General features: G+C 50.3%; 1 long non-coding RNA gene across 1 annotated transcript in view; it reads right to left on the bottom strand.

Moving 5' to 3' along the window:
• Window positions 1–7,005: 7,005 nt before the first annotated feature.
• Window positions 7,006–7,500, bottom strand: part of LOC126575081 (uncharacterized) — a 17,136-nt gene continuing 16,641 nt past the window's right edge. Inside the window, exons 2-3 of the long non-coding RNA XR_007608245.1 lie at window positions 7,427–7,500; window positions 7,006–7,333 (exon numbers count right to left, since the gene is read on the bottom strand). The exon at window positions 7,427–7,500 is cut by the window's right edge and continues 39 nt beyond it. This is a non-coding gene — a long non-coding RNA (uncharacterized LOC126575081). The remainder of the gene's footprint in view (window positions 7,334–7,426) is intronic.

The following is a 7,500-nucleotide window of genomic DNA, read 5'->3' as shown; positions in this document are numbered from 1 at the left end:
CTTGCGCTTTGTGATTGGCGATGGATAGAGTAAATTGGACAGAATTGGATGCCTGTCTCGTTATGGCATTACAACACAATTTCAAGCACATGCTCTTCCCTATGCTCTTCGTGGGCTTTGGTAGAGGATCAAAAAGAGAGCAGTTCATTAGTTGACGATTGGGGGAAAAGGAAGCCTTTTCTATGGTAGCAGTTCTTGGAACACGGGGCTTCTTTTCGATCTCCCGGCGGCGATCCTGAGCCAGAGGAATGGTCTGGGCGCCTTCATAATGATGATTGACAGCTTTTAAACCGATTGGTCAAGTGAACGTGATGCCAGGATGGGCAAGGGATGATGGCCGATGACTGGTGAAGAAGATTGACTTGTTACCCACACATTCGTTTCGGCGGAGTCATGCACAGTAGCAGTCGTTTAACGGGCGATACTAAAAATGGAGCCCTTTTCTTAAATTTTCAACACATTTCAAGCATTTTACAAAATGTTGCCCATTTTAAGGATGTTCTCTGGCAGCTAGCTGTCATTTAGCAAGCTATTTCTGTCACTTAAACCCCAACTGCCAGGCTGCTAGACGGTCCCCGGATGGTTAATTCGTTTGCTACGCAAAGTAGGCTACGCTTAGTTGAAGGAAAGTTACTTTGGTCCATTTGTCCGCAACAGCATGGAGCCTGATAATGGGGTACATGCGCAGTACTTGTGCTTCCTGTTATCACTCAGTGCCACCCGTCTCATCAAACGTCCGAGACGACTGAGAACGGTCGTCTACAAAGGACGCTCTCCGTCTGGTTAATCCCCGGTGTTAATGAACAACTTTCAGGTTCTTCTAATTATTTCAGAAAATCCTTCCAACAATCTCACCACTTTACAGGTAGCTTGTGCTTAACAGCAGCTCGTTTTTTCAGTGAAATTAATTCACTAAATTATCTAACTTTATCATTACACAGAGTGAGTGAGGTTCTCTACTGAGGGCTTAACAACAATAATCAGACAGCTCGCCCCTCGCCATATCAACGTGTACCGGTGTACCGGTAGAGAAGGGGAAAAATAATAAACTTTCGCTCTCTCCCTATTAAAAGGATTTGCAACAATCCTGGCTGGCAACTCAACTTTTAAACTAACTACCATCCTCCAACCAGCGGTGTGTACCATCGGCCATTGCACAACGGCCAGGACACCCAGGGTGCGCTTGCAATGCGCACACACAAATGCGATTAATTTTCATCTCAAACACCGGCGTTTCGGAGCGGTGTTTGGTGTTCCATAAGAGCCATTCCTCCGGCGTGTCGGTAGCATATGTGAGGCAGCAGCAGCAGCAACAGCAGCAAAAAAAGAAAAAGACAACCACCCACACCAAAGACACGACGACATGTGATGACACCCACCGCACCGTGCTCGTGCTCGAGCAGGAACTTTCATTTGTTCTAGGTTCCCGGGCTATAACTAGATTAATTTCATGTTTAGCTACCTTCCGGTGAGTTTGGTGAAAGTCTCCAACCGGGGGGGGGGGGGGGGGGGGGGGGGGCTGCCTTTGTCTGACTCGCAAACTCGCACACGTCGCCGGATTGTCGTCGAACAGCACGACACGATGATACTTCTGCTGCGCCTTGCTTCGGAAGCTTTTTAAATTATCTCCGGAGCGTTTGTTTGACTAGCTTGGAGTTGGATCGGACTGCGTTGGAACACGTTGATGAAGCTACTGCACACCCTCGCTCCGATCGGTCGCTTCATTTGTGTTGGATTTTTCTTTCGGCAGCTTCGAGAAGACGCCACTGGAACAGGTTAAGACATGGCACCCGATATCATCGCTTCGAATGGAAAATGTTGACGCAAAAAAAAAAGTAAACAGAAAGGTTCGGGTTCAGGAGCGCGGGAGCGAAAAGAATGGCGAAAACGATCTTATCAGACCCCTCACGCATCAACGGCCTTAACCTATTCCCCCACGAGCACAACGTTATCGTGCGTTCCCGGGAGATAAGAATGAAATGTAAAGAAAATGATGAGAAAAGTTTACTTCCTGGAGTAGAAAGAGGTGTGCGTAGGGCGTGTGGCGTGTGTGGTGGGCCCCCGGGCGCCACTGTCGAAGCCCAGTCGAAGGCAATGAGAAGGCGGCAAATTTCATAACCCAAGCACTAAGCCCCAAGCCCCAAGCCCCATTTCCAACCACCTTCCGGACTCCTGAAGCGTTTCGGTTTCGGTTATGCCATGCATAAAATGCTCGTCATTTGTGCGGCCGCCGAGAAGAAGACGGTGACGGTGCTGCCAAAGTGCTTCACCACATTTCATCGCAGCAGCAGCAGCAGGGGGAGGAAATTGTTGCAATAAATTTCCCGCTTTTCCAACCTCTTTTCTCCCCTGTCCAGGTTTCCCTGTATGGCTAAACACGGCTAACCGCTTACTTCATCACTTCCTTCGATGGGGGGGGGGGGGGGGTACCAACACACTCCACAGGGCCAGTGAGGATGCGAATGGTGGCTGTGAATTAGCATATTTTATCTTGTGCACGTGTGTGGGCAGGGACGAGGGACAGATGAGTTCTTGGTGTCTTTAAATGCCGACAAAATGTAATCATGAATCATGAATTCTGCTTGGACCTTTCCCGGCCTGGGCATTATTTGCCATTTTTAATACGGTCTCGGATAGCCTTCCTGGAAGATGCTCACGGCTCCACGGCTCGGAGCAGCACTCAATTCTATTGTCAGCAAAAAGGCAGTTGATGGATTATCTCTTCTTAAATAAAGATGGAGCTGTGTGTATTAATCTGATCCTGCGGCTTAGTGTCAATCATTCCAATCGATTGATCTGTCACTTTAAATTACCTGCACTTGTACCAGCGTTAATCGTTTCGCTTGAACAAGGAGCGAACCACCGAGCCAGCGAGTCAGCGAGCCAGCCAGAATTGTCCTTCGATGAAGAGCATTCGTATCTCATCTGGATTTCTTTCCCGTTCCCGCGAATCTCAAATCGTCCACGTTGACGTGCCAGATCGTGCGGCAACCAATTATGGGCTTATGGGGCTGGCTTTGCACCGGTACTCGAGCAAAAAGCTTTCGAGCGCCCCTCGAGAGCTCGTTCGTTCGCTCGGGCGCGGTTGCAAAAAAGGGTGGTTCCAGCGGATCCAACAATCCATCAACTTGCCCTCGGATCTCGAGTACCCACTCGTGGACCATCGCAGCATCTTAGCTCCTTTTAACGGTCCATTTATCACGCCGCACTCGACGCGGCGTCCCGGGGCATCAGAGACGCGCTACGCCCGGTTGTGTCAAGGTGCGATCGGGAATCGCTTACAGCGCGTACCATGAATGCTAAGCGACTGCATGTCGGCATCACCACAGACACCACAGCAGCGGTAGCGGTGTGTGACAGGGCAGAACCGGAACACGGAACCGACCGTTACTTCCGGGTGTTCCGGCGGTGTGCGATTGATTTCCTGTGTGGTTTCTTGGCACCTTTTTTTTCGGTTGTCATCCTTCCGGGCTTCAATTCTCCCTCCTCTAGTACCTCATGCAAATCCTTGGGCATAAAAAAGGGGCCACAAAAGGAGCACTGAGTGCTCGAGTGTGTTGATTTGGCGACAGAGAATGTGGGTGGCGAGTCGGAGAAGAAAAAAAAAATGGACAGACTTGAGGCCTTGCTACATCGAGTGCTATTAACACATCCGTGTACGACTTCATCCGTGCGAAAGTCGCCTCGCTTAGTCGCTCCAGGAACACACAGAAGAATGAAAAGTGTCCCTCTTCGACACTTCCGAGTTGGGGCGAGCAGTAGAAGCAGAGGGCACAAAAAATATTGACAACAAATCGTACAACGTCCCCCCCAAGGGAGAGAGCAGAGTGAAGGAGAACAATCTACAAGGGGTGCGCCTCTGGGGTGCCGATCGATCGAATTGACAAACTGGATTAACTCTAAATTTATTCCTGATTGTGAAAGTTTGCCTGCCACTGGCGGGTAAGGCGGTTAGCAGTTTGTGGCCGTTGTGGGAATTCACTGATTTTCACCACCAGTACCCGAACCAGCTAGAGCCATAGGAACGATGTCGACGACGTACATACAAAGGAGCACGACAATGCGGTCATAACTTTCCCCGTTCCATCCTCCCCGGAGCTTTCGAGTGCGGGTGAAAGGGCGGTTAATCGGGACACAATCAAGGTGGTACGCCGTTTGTATACAATTTCCCACGAGGGGGACGAGGGACTGACGATCCCCAAGATGTGCTGCCTTCGCCTAAGCCAGCCGTATCGTTTGACATTGAAGTTCCGCTCAAAAAGGATCGCTCGCAGGGAACACACAGATTTAATTAAACCCCGAACCGCCGCCGACGACAAGCCAGATGCTAGAATGCAGCTGAAGAGCGTGAGAGCATCCGTGTTTAATTGAATTTGCTAGCAAGCCCCCCTCCCGCACTCCTAGTGTAGGTTGTCGCAAGCTGCAAATTGCCAATTGGCAGCGATTGGCTGCTGCTTGCGCTGCTGCTGCTGCTGGATTCAAATTTGCTCGCACACGTCTGGTTCGTGAAGAGGATGATTGAAAAATAACTTAATTATGAGCTTCACAATGTGTGTGCCGGTCGGTTGGTCGGTGGCATGCACGTTGCGCGTCACACCAAAAGGTGCCAGTAAACACCCCCAACCCAGAGAGAGAGAGGTCCAAGAAGTTGGACTTGGTTGCTGTCTTACAATGAGTCCCATTGCACTGCACACCCACAAGTGGTCCCCCCGAAACTCTACGCAAACACTCGACTAATCGTTCTACAATTTGGCAACCAGGCAAGCGCCATTACGGCGCTTGCAGAGGGAACCCTTTTGCTCGAGAGACCGAAAACAGGGTGGCTTCCGATGCGTCATGGCCAGCTGAGCCCAAACGATTGAGCACAGCAGATGCGTCTGCAGCGTCATAGCTTACTACGGCAGCCATTAGCAGGGAGTATGGCAGGCGACCGAACACATACACTGCTACTTGACGTCTGCACAAGAAAGAGAAGCCCTCTCGTGCGTGGGTCTGTGCTCCCAGACACATGATTAAAAGTGGGATCGTTTTTCATGTCACGCTAAGCTTCCTTTTACAGGACACCCCCGTCTCTTTCCTTGTACAAGCGACGTTCCGACGCTCATAAATGATGTTCGCCTGCTCTCTTGGCAACCTTGGAACAGTCGACCGCCCCCAGGGGGCGTCCTCTCGCCGAGTCATTTACGGCCTTTTGTGTCCGTGTCCGTTGCCTCGGTCTCGGCTATGAAAATATGAGTAATCGACTATGACAAACTAACGGACGGAACACACGGACGGCCACTATCACCTTGACCTCACCAGTGAAGACCTCTCGGTGGAGACCTCTGCAGGGCAGCTCATGATAATCACACAAAATTGGCAATAGACACTTCTGGCCAGCCTTGAGTGGTGGGTCTCTGGTGCACCAACGAACCAGTCAGTCAGGCCTCCGCGCGTATTCATGACATTGCCTCGACTCGACATCGTTTCGGTGGAAATGGCCTACCGAAACCATTATGCTATTAGCAGGGGACATACTCGACCGTGGGAGAAAGAGAGAGAGAGAGAGAGAGAGAGAGAGAGAGAAGGCGAACGAGCGCACCACGGCTGGCTCCGAGATAAGAAAGATGAATATTTGCCAGGAAGTGACGGTTACGAAGTGCGAAGTGCGTAGTGGTGCGCGACCATCGTCTGCCTGCACGCACGCACCGTACGCACCGTGTTGGATCTCCGGAGCAGAACCGGAGTGGCGTCAGACGACGAGATCGCCATCGGCCAGACGGAAGCAACAGCATCATTAACGCGCTCGCGCTGCCGGTGGTGCTTCCAATGAATTGTTGATGTGTCCTGGTTCCGTGGCCAGAAGAGAGCAGCCTTTTTCAGCGCAAGGCAGTGGACCATAATTACATCCAACGACTTTATGCTGAATCTGAATTCGAATCTGTGAGAGCTAGCGAGATGATACCGTCGTGGTCTGTTGGCCTGTTACTAAGGCTTGGGCCCTTTTGAAGTGTCTTGTTCAACAAAATCAAAAACCTCTTACCACACCTTGATACAAGCATAATATGCTGGTATCATTCTCGGGTGCGCTGGGCATGGCTGCAAAAGCCAAAAGCACTTGACGTCCGCTCCGAGGACGGCCACCTTCCGCCTTAACCTTCGCGGTGCGCTTTAATTTCGCCTGATGACAAACATTAAAGAGTTGTGAAGCTGGGGAGCCTCGGTGTTGGTGCTGCTGTGTTTTCTGCACGGCCAATGTATCACAGGGACCAAGATCAAACGACTTGTAAAACTCAAACACACAACACAGTCAAGCACACGCTCAAAGGGGCGCGCGCGTTCGAGGAACGCTCAAGGAACGCGCTCGTCCGAGTTCCGATCCGGAGGCGGATGTGTGGCGGTCTGCCGAGAGTAATTTCACTTTAGCAACAGTTTGTCGATCATTTGTTGCCGTGCCGCTGCTAAGGGGCCGCTTCGCTTTTCAAATGCAGCATCTTGTGGTATGCCTTCTTTGCCTTCTTTCTGGTCGGCACTTCCTCGGCTGCTGCTTCTGACGTTCTTAGTCAAGTTTGTTGGATCCTCCACGCTGACGGCCAAGTGGTACTCGTGTCTGTGGCGTTGGCGTCCTTTGCTCGAAAGATGGGTGTAATTTCCTGAAAATGCTATTCCATTCCGACCACTCTGGTGGTGGCACAGTGACTCACCTGCCTGCCAGCCTGTGCCAGTTGAATCATTGATGATGGTGCGGACGCGACGCAATCTGGTCGTGGCGGCAGTTTCCGGGCGTAAGTACGTTGTGGATGGATTTTCGGAATGAATTACATTGCGGTTTATGGGGTTGGCCATGGGATGGCGCACCGAATAACGCCCGAAAGGTGAGATCAAAAGTCGCGAAAGGATATAGCGGATTACAAAGAAAAACCCCTATTCCTGCGAGAAGATGTCATCGTGTTAGATCGTGTTAGCCCACCCCGCCCATTGATAGTTTTTACTGCTCGATGAGAAATGTTTATTCATTCTAATAATGCGGTTTATACACTACAAAAAACGTTTGACAAATTGAGCGAGCGGAGAACAACGGAATCAACAATGTTATGCAAATGTTATCGTTTTTGTTGGCAACTTGGTTGGGTTTTGGTTACTTTTCATAAAATGTAAACCTTTTTCCTTCCGCTTTTCATTCGTTCCATCGTGTGAAATTCAATTCCACAAACACTCGTACTGTTGTGCAGCAGTACAACCGGGCAGGGGCCAAGGATACGGGTTGATCAAGAACCTCTCGGCGTGGAAATTGGGAGATAGAATCGATCGAGAGCGATCGGTGTGAACGGTGTGATTCCATAAACGACGAAAGCTAGAAAAAGTCGAAGAGAAGAAGATAAAGTTGCGTGTTAATTCTGTTCCACTTTTTTGTTGAATCCTTTACGGTGTAAAAATAGGAACTCACCTTGACTACGATAAGAAAAGGAAATGACACACACAGACACATGCAGACGAGAAGGACGAGAGCTCCACAGCACA

The sequence above is a fragment of the Anopheles aquasalis genome, chromosome 3 (genome assembly GCF_943734665.1).
Source record: "Anopheles aquasalis chromosome 3, idAnoAquaMG_Q_19, whole genome shotgun sequence".
Lineage (NCBI taxonomy): Eukaryota > Metazoa > Arthropoda > Insecta > Diptera > Culicidae > Anopheles > Anopheles aquasalis.
Note: the sequence above shows the minus strand (reverse complement) of the source record. Positions and strands in the feature narration are given on the sequence as shown.